Source organism: Trichoplusia ni, chromosome 12, assembly GCF_003590095.1.
Source record: "Trichoplusia ni isolate ovarian cell line Hi5 chromosome 12, tn1, whole genome shotgun sequence".
Taxonomy (NCBI): Eukaryota; Metazoa; Arthropoda; class Insecta; order Lepidoptera; family Noctuidae; genus Trichoplusia; species Trichoplusia ni.
In genome coordinates, this window is record NC_039489.1 from 3472246 (window position 1) to 3489409 (window position 17164).

Here is a 17164-nt window from a genome sequence, read left to right on the forward strand (position 1 = left end):
ATTTTATTTTTAAGAATACTTTAAAAGTAACACATCATCAAAAAGCGAATAATAACAGGAATGACTTAATCTAATTACGGTTTTGTATAATCTCTTTAAGGTAATTAAGAAACGCGATCTACAAATGACTATGCTACCTTTATCAACCGTATGTGGGGCGAATTTGCGCATCTCTACCAAAACGGACGGAAATTATAAAGGTTCCATAATTGAGAACCGTCCTAAAATATCTGACGCTTGGCTAAACAGGGAGGCTGACGTAGCCGTGACGTCAGCTATACTGCACGCCGTGATAAATGACTTTAGGGACCTTCATTTCTTTAGAATAAACAATCGTGTACTTATGAAAGTTATTATGTTAAGTAACGATATAACTAGTTTTGAATGGCTTTTGTTAATGCCAACTTATTCGTCAGATATTCTTTAAAAATTACGTGGTATCTCTAAATTACATCGGTTTCTTCACTTGTAAGACTCAGTATAAGCGGCTGGTCCTTTACTGATATTTTAGTACGTAATCTGTTGGTTAAATATGATGGAGTTAGCATATAATACGAAGTTTCAATGGAAACCGAAAACTTTAAAATTGATCCAAAAAGTTTGAATGATTAAAACAAACCAATAAACCATGATAAATAGGATGGTGTGAAACATTAAATCGATACCTCGTATCCGCAGTACTGGCAATTAATTTGAGGTTTACCCGACCACTTCAGTAACGATTAATTGGTTTCGTAACATAACATAAACATAGCCTGACATGTGTTAAGTAAACCAATGCCCATGTTCCATATGCGTACAAAGCTTGCATGCATGATTTGAGAGACTATTCATTGATAACACATCTATTTAACTATAAATACAAGAGATAATGACCCTTTTCCGTAGATAAAAACGAATCTCCTTTCTCGTCGTTTAAGGGAGAAATACTGTGGTGTTTTTGCACCCTTTGCCCGCTTCTGGGTAAAGAGGGTCGTTTTCACACGACAGTAAAAAGAAGTAATTTCGAACAAACAAAAGCAGAAGAAAACTTTGAATCAAATTATATTTAGAATCGCAATTAGTCTCGATCATTAACTTTTTAATTGGCCCTGAATAGAAATAGCCGCGGAGATTTTATTCAGCCGGAGGATTTTAAATCGGCCTTTCTGAGTGTCAACTGTTTCCATTTACTTTCTCAATGGTGTTGAAACACGGCAAGTCACGGCAAATCTGCTTAGTATTTAAGAGTAGAGTTATTCATATCGGGAACATTAGTAATGAAAATAAATGGTCTTGTATTAGAGGTTTAATGGATGTTTTCTGGAAACAAGGTAATATAAGCGCATTAGCGTGAAGCGTTGTTTTGATATAAAAAATAGGGTTTTACCTACCGATAAGGAAATAAGATACATCATGCCCTTCCAATGAACCTCTGTTTTTCATAAACATTATACTCTATTTTTGAGGCGGAGTTAGTGATTGTTATTTAGATAATTACGATTTATTTTTCAATGCAAATTCTTTTTTTCGTCCTTACTGTGGGCCAGTCTTTCATGTTTAATTAAAGGACAGAGTAAACAACTAAGTTATTTCTAAATTGTAAGAATCAACTTCCTATACAAAAAAGTAGAGCCCAATAATTATATTGACCGTCGTAATAAAATAACGCCAGAACAAACCCATAACGGATTGATAGGCCATAATCAAGTTTTTATTATTCCTGGTTTATTTATAAACCAGTTACTACCCCTTTTGTATTAAATCCTATTTAAGTACCCGCCAGAGATAAATCTTACTGATACTCGAAACTCGAAGGCACTTTGTTTCATAAAATCAACATACAAATTGGTTTCTTGGTGTTATTAAAATTTTATAACAAACCTCTTTACACGCCTCTGTTTTTTTTTGTCGTGTAAATGTATAATACATTTTATAATGTGCCTGACTGTTATATATTCATTTCATACTGTGAAGATAACATTTACACCTTTAAGGCCCGATTTTTCAATCGTCATATAACTTTTATCTGAGGAATAAATATGGCGGTTTGACACATGTTCTATACATAAGCTGTCAAAACGTCAAACTTATTCGTCAAATAAAAGTTATCTGGCGATTGAAAAATCAGCCCTTAAAGATAAAAAATCTACAATAAATATTTGTGTTGTGAGTGTAGATTGAATGGTCAATCCAATTAGTATTATATCCTCCAGACCGTAATAGGTTAAAATTTGTTTCTCATTTCCAGTGCTATCTTAGCATTATCTTTGAACTTACATAATTTAAATTGCCATTGTCAACCTATTTTTACTAATTTTAATTCAACTTTACCTGGCTCGAATTTACCTGGATAATTTTTAAAACTAGGGCGTAATACGTAAAAACAGAACCTCCGCCCGTCTGTCACCACGCTATATCACTTGAAATTTACTTTTTGGCTAGACAATTGATGATGAATTTGATGATCAATTTTTGTTTCATCTATACAACAAATATTGACAAACATATCACATTCAAAAATTAGATGGTGACTTAGTTTTTAAACATTTGTTTTTTAAACCCTCGTGTGTCGAGTCCGACTTGCGCTCGACCGGTTTGTATAACTACATGTATTTTGAATGTATACCAACAATATGTACGTAAGTAATGTAAGTGGCTTCAACACGCTCATTTTTTTAATATAATTTGAAACAATGCCACGTTACCAAAAACAGTATCGACTAGTTATAAAATTCGTTACTAAAACATTGACTTATCTAGTTAACATTGATACCCACACCACGCTAAATGTAGCCACCTAATCTGACAAACACGAATGAACAATAATGAGAGTGGAGACAACTTAACTAAAGTGTCAAGATGGCGACCGAAGAAAATGAGTAATACCACCGTTGGAGGAACGTGACTTACGTACGGAATTGTGATAGTGTGTACGTTGGATTTGAATTAACTGAACCTATGAATGGTGATGAGATAGTTTTTTTTTGGATTTGTAAATTAAGTAAGATAAATAAATAGAGATTAAAGAATGAAATAGAGATAGATTATTTTTTGTTTAATCTAAATTTATGTTTGTTGGAAATTAAAATAATATATTATGTGCACCGTGGAAAATTCCGAGTTCGTATAATAATATTTAACTTAATTTTGACAATGTATGCTAATTTAGTTTCTATGTTTTAGTCAGAATTTATTCATCTTTGTTAAGTTTTTTTTAATCCTAAGTAATGGTAACACTATTAAGAAACATATTATTAATAAAAACCGAATAAACATTAAGTAGCGTAGTTTTCCCGTCAGGTATAAGTGCTCGCTATAAACGTTATTACTGCTATAAGTTATTTCGGCTGGTCGCAATATAGTTACCCTCCGATGACGTCACCTTCCGCTCGCCTCGGATTTTCCATTTCCTACCTTAACGTTTTCAATAACTAGCTTGATTTGTTTATCGTAAATTTTATTGGCGAACGATTTTCACACGTCATAACTTGAGACAAATTGTTTGTGAAATTGGATAGTGTTTTGTTGTGCATAGAGCATGAAGCTTGTTTCTGTACATGATTAAAGTATTAGTAATGTGTTGTGATATTACTCAACAAATGAATTAAATAACATGAATACTGTAAGTACATACACTAAATTTGAAACGACAAGAAAGAACAAAACACCCCAAGTACAATTCATTTGCTACGAGCTACGTACTCGTAGCGGGGGCGTAGCACCGTAGCTCGTAGCGCCAAACATTAATTGAGAAAATAAAGCATTGAGTGTCTGCCATCTCTTTGAGCTCCGTTTCAGGTAGAAAACTACTTAGCGTAAGGAGTGCAAATCTCTGCAGTCAGTCACTGTGGAGAGAACCAATCTAAATCCTTTGAGGACATTTGACTTGTTCTTACTTTACGATTAGACGAGAGCACAGTTCGTCAAGTAAATGTTTGCTTCTAGACTATTCAAATTTATCTTTTTTCTTGATAGTTTTATAGAGAGATAGATAGAATACTCTTTATTGACACTACATAATTACAGGATTCGCCAAAGAAAAATTGTTACAAGGTGTCATAATGGGCGGTCTTATCGCTAAAGTACATCTTTTCTAGACAACCTTTGGATGGACTTTATACAGAAAAACCACCCTTTTCTCCTTGTCCGTAGTGCACAGTTAAAAAAATATGATGAAAAATAATAATAACAAAAGGTATTTTAAATATTAAGGAACCGAAATTATAATTTAATCAAAATGTATAAACATAAATCGCATCAGCATAATTGGTTAGTCAAAAGCAATTATGAAATTGTGGGATTACGTGTCTGAAAGAATGTAATACAAATTACGTTGTTTTTAATTTAGCGTTCGCGTCTGAGGGTGAACACATAAATCAAACTTTGTTCGAGCGCTGCGATGTACGCGAGGTGAAGCGGTATTTATAATGTAGAGCTCTACGTGTTTACTAATTTGTCATTTTTAAAACGTACTCGTAAAATTATTTGCCGCCTCGGAAGTAAAGAAGCATAAAAATTACCTGTTTAAATTGTTATTGTGGATATTGAATTTGTCAAAATAAAATGAGCGCCCCCCAATTGCAGAATAGAAAAGCACCTGATATATACAACTAAAATATTTTTTTGTTTCATTAATTATTCTAGTAAACTGTGAGAAAAGTGTTTCCTGCCGATTTCTGCGAGGACAGTCCGGTGTTTGCATGGCATTAGCCAGACTGCATCGTTACCGAGACGCTTTGTCTAGCCACGCCTCGCCCGGCTGCGGTCTCAATGCACAAAGCATACACTTTAACGTGACGACTGTCCCACTGTAGCACCACCCTAACGCTTCACACAAAATCGCTTTTTACATCCAATAACATCGCGAGCTCTATTCACAATGGGGCTCGAGATATATGGGTGTAAATGATCCCATTTATCCCAAGTTTTTCATGAAGTAAGATATGAATGCCGTGTACAGATGTTGCTTTGAATGCGAACAAATTACTCCGTAACACGAAAAATTTGCGGATTTCAAATGGTTTACGGTATTTGAATTTCATTTATGCGTTTAAGCGGTAGGGTGAAGCTTTTAAGGGTATTTTATTTCACGTTTATGTAAATATGTTGTATTATGAATGTGTAACATCAAGCCTGCATAAATTACAGGCGTGGGTAGAGGTACGAGTATATTGGATATTTCAGTGTCTATTTATAGGATGAGCAATGTTTCTAATCAGGGCTTTTAATCGAGCAGTATCTACGCCTTGCAGGTTCATTATAATATAAATGGAATTAAAATACACTCTTCCATGAAACATCACGAAGTAGCAATGTTCTGCGCGTTGATTACATTATTAATCTAGTTAATCTACCCCTCGCAATAAACACAAACTCTTTATTTTCATTGCAGTTAAACTCGCTAAACAAGTTACGTCGTCTTCGTTTAATGATTTTCGCGAATATTCGGAAGGCGAAGGGTGACAGACAATCAACGCTAAAAGCGTCATTGTCAATTTTAATGAAACCCGCGAGATATCAACTTTGTTTTGGGCCATTGTTAGAAACGGCGTCGTCTACCGCCATCTACTGCTGTTTCGCAAACTTTTATTTGACCAAATTGTTTATAGTTAGACACTTTCTTTGTGGCAGGAAACAAGATAAGATTCCTATTAAAACTTATACCTTATCACTAGTCGCGAAATCAAATGAAATATTACTAAAGTTCAAATTTAGAAGAGCGTGATTTATTTAAATGTCGTTCTGTATTTAGTGTGGGTGGTTGATACTGAATTATACATTTCGGATTGTTCTAGCGCCACTGGAGTCACTGAGTTAACTCGTGTAATGTTTTAAAATAAATAATACACATTCATTTATTTTCTGACGTATTTATGTTAAATGCCAGATCTGATTGAATGTAAATGTAATGTATATCGGAGGCAAACATGAGAATCAGTTATTAAATCTTAATAAAAACTTTAATCGTAATAAACATGATGCAGCCCCGTTCATGAAACTTCTATAGTTAATATCCGTATATATCGATCATCCGATATTATCATGTCTTTAATTAAACTATACATGATTTCGTAAGTCTGAGTGCGAAAGGTCAAAGAGTCCCATTAAGTGTGGCCTATTATGATCAAATAACATGTTTCCCTCGCGACCGCTCATTTTCCCTCTCCAATTGTAAACGTTTAGAACCTAATATGTGACATTTACTTTCTGAGATCCTACTATCTACCTCTTAAAGGAAGATTTTTGTAGTTGAGGAATAAAGACGACGCTCTATCCCATGTAGCGCTGTCACGCTCGCACAGCCGCAATAATATTACTTTAACAAGTGGTTATAGGTTGCTTGATGAAGTCTACAAGAGGAAGTCATAAAATTCTAAAGAAAGTAATGGTGCTTCAAAATATTTTTCCACTTTAATAAAATTCTTGACAGTTTAATATAAAGTAGATTAGTTTCAGCGTAAGTTGTTCCGTAGTATATTTAAATCGATTCTGTATATTTTTAAATAGTGAGTTTACGAGCAGGATCTCAGGATATTTTCTCCTACTATGGTTCACTCAAATTCATTCGTGCTAGTTTTTAATACTCTTTGAAAAGGACATTGGAATTCCTCGACGGTACAAATACAATCAATGGTGAGGGCATTCATGTTGTTTTGTTCCCGATCGGTTCGGAGGGGGGGGGGGTGCAGGGGGTGGTCAGCTCCAACAAACGTTTATAGGTTCGGCGGGACGTGACGACTGTGCGAGTACCAACCCGAGTTTGCCAATCCCAATGTACCAACCCGGGGGTATTCGATACCGCACGCCGTTCCAATACGGTTAGATAATGTGATCATTTGGTTGTATTAGGTACACAACTGGGTATTGAAACGACTCATTGTCAGAATGTTTGTGGTTGGAAATAAAACTAGCGGTTTCTAAAACTCATTTAAGAATGGAACGAAACCGTTTTAATTATTATTTTTTATAGCGTTACAGTAGAGCGATGCTTGCGAGCTTGTAGAGCTGTAAAGAAGGTTGTATTAAACTTATAATGCAGTCGTAAAGTGTAAGTAAATTGCAGAATACAGTGTTTATAAGTTATGGACACTTACCGGTAATTTCCTTCCTCTTGGAGAAGCAAGTTACATAGTATAGAGGGAGCTGCTGTGTATAGGAGCTGTAGAAGGGTAATACGGTTTGAATCAATGTCCCAATCAATCAAACAATAACTGGAGCTTGTAACGTAGAGCTTAAACACCGACAATGCAACTGGCAATGCCCTGTGTATTCTAATAAACAATATTGTATGCTATGATATCGTATGGAGACATATCGGACACATTACAATATATGTATGTACAATGTGTTCACCTTTTAACAGAATTTAAAACAGACAAGATGATAAACGTAGCAGTGTGCTGTTGAGGATAGTGTCTGTTTGTTTTTCTTTAGCAAGCATTATCTTAGGAAGCGGTAAAGGGTGGGCTAATATGGACGCTGACCATTGTATTTAGACATTCGAAAAGTTCTTCAATTATTTTTTGAAAATATATGAGTTTTGTGATAGTGCCAACACCGTAGGAGTTCCTTTCCATAGTAATGAGTAAACGATGGACGCGCGGTGAAAGCGGAGAGGTGGATTATTTGACGTAACAGATTAATTGTTTGCCTATCTTCGTATGGCGCTAAGCAATCAATAAAGTTTCAAAAAATATAATCCGTCATAATAATCCCGAATCGCACACATCAGTAATTAAATATTAAAGAAGAAAAACCTAAATAAAAGAACTAATAAATAATTCATCGTTCGAAATGTTGAAGAGCGTGGGCATAGATAAATGTCAGCTCATTGATACACGAAACAGTTCTCGAAGTATGAGAATAAAGACAAAATAATGTGAATTATGTGTTTACGTCTACTGCTTGTCTCTCCGTCTCGTCTGTCTAACCTTACCCCATTATATTATACCTAGTATATATTTCTTCTGCCGTTTGATTTTATAAAAGGATTTCTGGTTTTCATTACCCGTATATCCGCTCATACGGAAGGCTTGTGATTTATTTTTATCTATAAATTATTTACATTTTGTATTTCTTTTTGTTGGAGACGTTTATTCTCTTTTTTAGTAACCTTTGATGTTGTTGTCGCGACTTTATACATTTATCATTAAAATGTGTTTTTGGTTTTGCTGACATGTATATTATATCAACAGAATTCCTTACTATGGAAGTCGTTTCGCTATCAATTTAGCGAGTCTAAAAAAATAAAAAAAACAACTGAAAGGCACACAAGAAAGGAATGTTTTATCTTTTAATAATTAATTAACCTAAGCACCTAGTATCTAAATAACGTTACGTCCCCTTATTTTAATCTTCAAAGCTAATTTAGTTTACATAATTTATTTCATATAATTTGGAGCGAGATTATTGAAGTTAGGTTCGGATTAGTTATCATAGTAATTGCGTGTTTGTAGATCACGGTTTAGTAAGTATATGAGTTTGCATTAAAGATTTATAGGCTAAGGGGAAGACCCTTAGTTTAGGTTTGGACAATTTTACAGTAGCTGAGAAAATACATGTTGATAGTAACTATCGTGAGAATGATTCGTTATTAAATGATGTAACGGTTTACGCCGCGTCTGCTCATGATTGAGGACTCCGGAACTAGTCCGAAACTAGTCGGGCTACCCCGATAAATACGCGTGAGTAAACCGTTACAGCATTTAATAGATATGAGATATCTTTAAATGTATGGTAATATCATAAGTTTGTGACAATTGGTGTTACTGATTATTTAGTTCAAGCCTTTTGAGTGGTTGGTGACAATTGACTCTCCGTGTTGTGCAATTTGACTATAGGTCCAGACTGGCTACGTCTTCACACGCGTTCTTAGTTGCGTTCCCTTCAACGTTAAGGTTGCACTAGAGACGCACAACAAACGTAGGTTACAACCAAATGCAATTGATAAGCGCTATTGTTAAACGGGACATTTTTTTACACAAATTATGATTTTATTTTTGGATTTTGGGTTACAATATTTTCAAAGTATTCAAGTGCTAAGTAGCTTTTTCATCTTGACATACAACACCTAAACCTTCTTACATTATCTCAATACTTAAAACTCAATGTTTCGCTTCATAATGGAGACTAGCGTTTAAAATACCCATCTGTTCAACAGGTCGCATACATCCATATATCATCGTCAAACGGAATTACAGGTGGCATTCTGTGAATTTGGAAATCTCGTTTGTTACACGAATACGTTTTATATTTCAAACGTTGACGATCACATTTCAATTGATGATATACTTGTATTTGTTATTGACTGAAAATAATTGATTTCTGTTCTGAAAAATTGTATTCTTGTTTTGAAAAGAAATGCTGTCTGTTTGAGCTAAAGAATTTTGCTTCAAATTGGTCACTCGAGGCAGACACAGTTGCAATTGGTCACATGACCCATATCGGCTACAGCTCAAAAATGCTAAAGTTTTATCTTAAATTCGCAGACATAGTCATGGGAAACAGATAGTAAAAGTAGTAAAATATTCATGATAAAATAGCAATAAAAAATATGTAACATAGCTTTCTCTTGTCGAAATGAATATACAAAAGCTTGGCATTATAATGGGTTTCATCCTCCAGCTACAAGATTTAAAAAAATAATATTTTATTTGATTCTATTTTTGATAAATATTGTTAATTCGTCTTATAAAATAATTTCATGCTTCGTTCATTATATGATCCTAGCTTTCTCAGACTATCTCGGCATAAAGAGCATAGTTTTTAATAAATAAATGAACACAATTCTAAAACATAACCATCCCTCTGTCGCCCTCGTGTTAATACATTGGAACTCGACTAAATTAAACTGGAATATATCAAGATTGGTAACATATATCCAGTAAGTTACGACATTCGTTGCGACGCTGTCTGCTCTATGATTAATAACCCCAGTTCGGTTCTGAACCGTCGAGTTATCCCGGTTCCCCACCTGTGTTAATTAACGACGGTTCTCTTGAGGTAGACAGCACCCTGAATTTCACCTAGATGTCCTTATTTCTGTGTTTCTAAGTACTTAATAGTTAACTAACAAGTTAAAAACACCTTGCTTTAGTTTGGTTTTAAATTGGAATACAATTTTTGAAGCAATGAACATTTTAAATTTTTTGAGAGTTCGATTGCGACCGATTACAGTTGTTAAAAGACGATAATTTCTTTTTTGTTTTCGGTCTGATTAATATTTAGATTCTTATGAGTTATGGTTAGAGATTATATTAGAGTGAAATAATATTCTTAGACGCAGCAACGCGTAGACTTGAAGTGTTATGTCGTAGTTAGGTATAAGTAATTACAGTACTCGTATCATAAACAAACTACTTGGAATCCAAACAGTTTTTGTATATTCAGTAGGTATAAAAAGGTGCTTTAGAAACATTAATCACGGACCTAATGAGTCTAGCTCTGTAACTATTTCTAAAAGAATATTTTTTTTTAATTATTGCCTTTGCCTTCCAAGCATACCAGCAAAAGTTACGTTATACTTTAACAAACCACCTCTTTTGTCAAATTACATTTTTTAAATCGTGAACGTCAATAACTAGCGGTCGAATGTATGAAGATGACAGGTCGAAGTCACGTGACCCACCGAAATGTCATTTCCATACATTTGAGCGTTGTTTGTTGACGTTAACGATTGTAGCAATATAACTTGGCTAGAGGGGCTGCACATAAGAACGTACGTTATTCCAGTGATTGTTTGTAACGTATCCTCAGACACGTCTCAAGACAACACGCTTCTTACATAAAGGGAACATTAAGAGAACGCCAAGACGAGTCGCAATTTAATCTCGTTTGTGGTCGGTTTGCATTCGCTACTGTGACTGTTACGCTTCTGCTTTCCTGGTGTATTTAAATGGTAAATGTCTTCTGAACATAATGTAGACTGTGATATTTTCGAAGTGATGCATTCGGGTATTATTAATTTATAAAAAGTTGGTGGGATGATTTAGTCGAATACGCGGAGCGCACGTGGCCAGAAATCGCAAAAAATAGAGAGGTTTGGAGGTAAAAATTGCTGTTTCTTATGTTGTTTCTATATTTATATATTGTCGTGCAATAGAATTCCGTTATTTCATGTGATTTTATTTTACTATTTTTCTTTAATCATGTTGCTTTTTAATTCAACTTAATTAGCTCTCCATACGAATGTATATAAATAGTTTCATACGAAAACAATAAACCAAACCTGTAGCATAATGTTAACAAAACACTAACGGAACACATGTTCACAAAGTAACCAACGAAATGTGGTCGAACAAGATAACTCACTTAAGCCTTATTTACAGAGAGCGGCGATTCATTAGACAAGGCTGGGGCGGCGAAGCAAACACGCCAGTGAGTGAGAGTGAGGGAAGCCTGACGTGATAAAGCTTCGGGAGACTACGTAAGTTACCTTTAAACGCGTTCCTATGAACTCAGTTCACAATATCGGAGTTAGATATTGAAATGAAGCATGGAACTTTAAAAACTTAAGTAAGAACTACTTCAACAAGCGTGTACCCATTTTCTTACACATTGTTTTACGATTTTACTTTTATCTATCTCTACCAGTCAATTACAACGTTATTTATCTCATCAGTGGCCTTTATCTATGACAGATGATTGCAACAGCAGCCGTGTTAGCTTTTATGATTTTGGAACTTGTGCTGATGGCTTATCAAGGCCTATACGGCGCGGCGGCGGTGGCTACCAGGCTACCGACCAAGATTTTTTAAATTATATTGTGACACGTCTCATTTGTATCTAATTGCAAAGATTATCGACGTCGTCGTTCTTTCTACTTATTGAATAATAAAGATAGAATCGACTAGTTTAATCTCAGTTTTATTCTATCGTTTAACTTGGCCTCAGTGAGGCACTCGTTGTGTGCCGTGAGATAAAACTATTGAGTTACCTTACACCTGCGGTAACGTGTCTGTTACAGATTGGTGGCGGCACCATTCCTTGATGTTCTACCGTCAATATTATCTTATTGCTTCAACTGCATTCATTGTACTTTACGTCTATGTTCACGAATGGAATTGTTTAGTGTATTTGTCGGGTTTGGACATGATTAAAAATGTGTTATAAGTTTTATCGCTATATGTGCTTGTGTATCCGTCTATTCTACAGTAGCTCTTGAACGGGTAAACCGATTTGCAAGCGGTTTTCAATTGAAAATATGAATATTATAGTAACAGTTGATAGATATCTTCTGTCAAATTAATATTTATTACTGTATTATTTTTTAAGTCATTGGAACTATTTTATTTCAATTATCTGACTACGTTGTTACGAAACGTTTTGTTTTTGATCAATAAATTAAGCGGGCTTTCAGGCTACAAATGACTTATACTTATGAATTAAAAATATCAGTCGCATGTAAATGTGGTAATATCGTTATTAAGCACCATAAAAATGTCTGGATGATTCTTGAAAATCTAGACCCTAACATGGAAGGCCCAGGGGATTACTATCTTGAAAACTCATATATTTTTGGGACCAAATAATTACGCATCACTAATTACATTAAGCTAAGATATCTAAAATCTCACATTTATGTCTTTTAAAAGTAAGCATATATTTTAATTATTTTTTGGTATAAAAGGAAATTAATCACAAATAATGTGTAAATACTTCTACATTTACCAAAATCTTTATAGAATTAAATAAAGATAAAAATAGATCAATCAAATTATTATTATTTGAATGATAGAAGCTATTAATACAGAAACGTGTTTTTATTTCAGTTTTGAGTGGGTTTAGTATAAATATGTTTTGAACAAGAAAAAACCGTTGTTTTTGTTTCTTTTACAAACTTTGTAATAAATCAACTGGCTAGTTATGTTAAACTATTTACAAAGTGTTTTTATTTTAAAAAGAGTTTGTTTTATTTGGCTTGTTAGCCATTAGTCACATCTAAGTATTTTCTAGTGCTATTAAACGTGTGATTAATTATAGTTCTTCTTATACTGAAAGTGTTTTTCAATTAAGTAGAAAAAGTTCTTGTTAACTTTGCCTATTAAATTGCACTATGTTATGTAGGCATAGGTACATGAGTAAGAGACAAGTGTGTTGAAAAAAAGTATATTAAACTTGTTTAACAATCATTAAGTTGTGACAATACAGGTCACCGGTTCACCACGCCAAACCCACTGGATGCGAAGTTCGTGGGTTCAATCCTCGCGACCTCGCGTTTGTGTGATCCATGAACGCTTGTCCTGACCTTGATATTCTCTTAGATAGAAGCTACTACACAATCGACGAATACTTCAAATAAAATTCTAACTACAAACAAGCAATACTCAATACATTAATATATTAACCTTACTTACCGTGCTATATCTTTAATTATATAATTATACAGGGTGTAAGGAACACCGTGACTTTTCCGTGGTACCTGAGTTCTAGACATGATTCCAGACCCCACTGCGTTGGAATTTTTCATCGGTCTTTTCATGAAAATTGCAGTTTTTTTTCGCGTTTTTTTAATTTTATGTGTCATAAAATCATTTTTCCTACGTATTTCAATAATATTTTCATAACGAAAGTAATTATTAAGCCGTTTTCACGAAAAAAGGCAATGTAAATGAAACACTAAAAACTGCTCCCGATCAGCTGATTCGTAAAGGTACTCGTCGGTCATCGCTCTCTCGCAAATCTAACCGAAAGTGACGTCAAAACCGAACCAATACATGAGCGTCAACCGTAAGAGATAGCGCAACTATTGCGCGCGCACTCGCACTCATTATTCGTAATCCTGCCTACTATTCCTTTAAAAAAAGCCGCGCGCTTTGTAGGCACCGCTAGCCGCCTTTGTAGACACCGCCAGCGCGCCGACAAACACCTACAGCGGTATCGGCGAGTGACGTACCTGTGACACTGGATAAAATAGTACATCGATTTTTGTTACACGGGTTCCATGTTATAAAATAAAAAATCACTTTCTCAGCGTTTATCAACTTATCGTACTACGAAATTTATTAAAACCTTTTATTATTAACAGTTTGTTATTGTTTAGAATTCTGTAGTTCTAAAACATGTTGTTATAAACAATAATTTATTTTTTCTAAAATTAAACTCTGTTTTGTTACTAATATCCATCATCTACTAATGAAATTCCTGCCTAAAAATTTTTATCATTTTTTTTCCTACGAACTGCTGAATAATTATTCCAGTCACATAAAACAATTATGTTCTTACACAAAAGTACATTTTGTGATTAATCAATTTTAAAGGTTTAAGTTAAGTACTTTATTGTCAAGAATAATTTTACGATATTCACTTCGACCTCATGTAATTTATCGATAAAGAATCATAGGTACCTAGGTCCAACACTACTCAAAGGTAAAACCGAAAGTTCGGCTTTTTTCAAAATAGTACCTATTTTTACTCAGTTTGTTCCTTACGCTAATCGAATGTGCATGTGCAATCGGGTAATTCGCGGACTAATTATCGTGTAGGCAGACAATTTTATTGTGTTAAGTGATATAAGTGCGTGTGTTGTGTGTGTATTATTTAAATGACGATCCTAGTAGCTCGATAGGTTATTTTACCGCCCGGGAGAATGGCAACATGCTAATGTGTTATGGCGAAGCACGTGGCAATGCAAGTCTCGCGATGAACATTTACTGGACGCGGTACTTTTTGCCCCGGGTTCAGCAGCAGATTTTTCGCCGCGCCAAAATTTGTGTGCACGTAGATGGCGGACATTTCGAACCTTATCTGGTTAGAAGTGAGCGAGATTAAGGTAAGAGTAGGTTTGATTTAATAATACACAAGACACAGATTGAAGTCAGAATAGTGTAAATTGATTGGTATTTTTTTTGTGATTGTTTTTCGTTACATCACAACATTTTTATAAAATGCGCGCGCGTTTCGAATGTTTCGATCGTGTCGCCGAGTGTCGCCCTCCTACCACATTACAGTTCGTGTAAGTACGTACGCTGAGCGTAAGGATCGCGCGGTAACCAATTCATTGCGTGCTCAAAAATGACTAAATCTATAAATATTAATCTCCGACGGTAGCGACTTCTTTAATATTAATTAACACGTTATTTTAAAGTCATTATGCGACTTTGGTGGTACGGTGTTCCTTACACCCTGTATACTTACTATTTAGTTAATAAAAAAATCATATATTATATAAAACAATGAATAAAGATTTCTATGTAATATAGAATGAATATAGTATAAATTAATAATATATAAATATGTAATAAATAATAATAGTAAAAAAGTAATAAGTAATAAATAAAAAGTAATTAAAATAAAATAAATCTACTTAAATATGTAAAAGTAAGATTCTCTTCCTTGATTTTAATATTAAAATGTTAAAAAGCGCTCTTCATCCTCTCCTCTAAAAAAACTAATTTTGCTGTGCCCGACAGGGTCCATAATTGTTTCTCATAATTTTACCCACCAGCTTTGTACACATTATTGAATGCAATAAAGTTAATGATTGATTGATTGATTGATTGTTAAATGTTTCTAGAATTTGCGGGAATCTCCGAGGCAATCTTGTGTCTTTGGGCATGTCACTTGAATTTTAGTAAAACTCGATAAAAGAAACAATCTAATACAGAAACAGGTGCAAATAATGCTTCGGAAATCGAAACCTTAAAAGAAACTACTTAAATTATACTTTTACTTCCTGCATTCATGTTGCTGTTAGTTTAAAACTCGCTCACATTGGTTTTTGTGTTTCCAGGATGCATCTATCTGTTCCCGTCTGAGTTCAAGATTGAGCGGTCAACGAGAAAAATGTTCGTGATCGTTCGCTACTCGACCGTTTACTAAATTTCTTCTGGAAAAGTAAATATTGTATACGAGTTATGGCGTTCCGTATTTCGTTTGGTATTCTATTAAATGGTTTGTAATAAATAAAATAATATTTTCAACTTCAAACAAAAACTATGGAGTCAAAATTTATTTTTTTATAGGACCAAATTAGAGTTTGACATAGCTGCATTGAAAGAAGTACCATCAAAATCGGTTCATCCAGTCTGAAGCTCAGACAAATTGAGAGCCCCCTGCTTGATGAAGTTACGAAAACGAAAACGGTTACGAAAATCAAAAAGAAAATATTATTTTATGTAGTTTTGTAACAGATGGTGAGGTAAGTGATTACTAGTTATTGAAGATTAACGATGGAGATAAAAGCACTTTTAAGACCATTTACAATGATGACGCGTAAAACTGTTTTGTAGTCACATCGTAATGATAGCTAACGGATGGACGGTGGCACTGTGGTCGGCCTAGCGCGTGTGCTGGTTCAATGTGACCCAGGATAGGGAATCGTAAAAGGAATTGGGAGAGGCCTTTGCCCAGCAGTGGGACATAGAGGGCCAGAAAAAAAATTCATTACATTACTTGAAATAGTTTCGTGGGGCTATAATTGACAAGTATCAGAAACATTTTAATCCTTTTGTATAAACGTTCTTGTGGCCTACGAATAATATTCATTTCAATTCATATTCTCCTTCACAACCAACGTTAGCTGAGTTTTATCTCAGTAGTTTAATGCTCAGAGATTTTGTACGCTGTAAGTGTCTGCTCCCCTAATCTCGGGGAAATCGGATTTATGAAGGATGATGTTATCACACAACGGTAAATGCTCCAAGAAATTACGTTTAGATTTTTTCGACATGACAATGTCTTTGAGCGTAGGTCGTTTTTTTTGGTGCCATTTCTGGAACGTGCCTACGGGAACCTTATTTAATCTGTGTTTAACCTATTTAACCTCCGACGTCTGTTTTAGTTCTTGTATCTTATGAACTGTAATAGGTGTAATACTTATAGAATCGTGGTGGTGGCTGGACTGGCTACGGTCAACGTATGTTTTTCTAATTCTTGTAGTTCATGTTAACGTGTATAAATAAACAGTACGTGTAAAGTCTATAATACGCGGTATTACGTCTTAAGATTCTTTAAAGACGATATTTTGATTGCGATCTCCGAAGGCAGTAATTTATTTGTCGCAATAAAAATCAGCTATCATTGAGGTCGACTATTTTTTTGAAAGCAAATGTTGTTTATACCAATACGTCTTTTAAAGAAACATTTTTGTAGGTCCGTAAGCGGGGCAGAACACTACATTGTGTAGAGTGGCATCTCTTTTCTACAACTGCATCATATTACCTTAAGACTTGTTGTATCTCAG

At 34.5% G+C, this 17164-nt stretch overlaps 1 long non-coding RNA gene across 1 annotated transcript; it reads left to right on the forward strand.

Annotated features, from left to right (window-relative positions):
• Nucleotides 1-10487: 10487 nt before the first annotated feature.
• On the forward strand, nucleotides 10488-16012 carry LOC113499429. The gene is made up of 3 exons (XR_003401107.1): nucleotides 10488-10879; nucleotides 11310-11407; nucleotides 15713-16012. It is a non-coding gene; the product is annotated as an uncharacterized LOC113499429 (long non-coding RNA).
• The last annotated feature ends 1152 nt before the right edge of the window (nucleotides 16013-17164 follow it).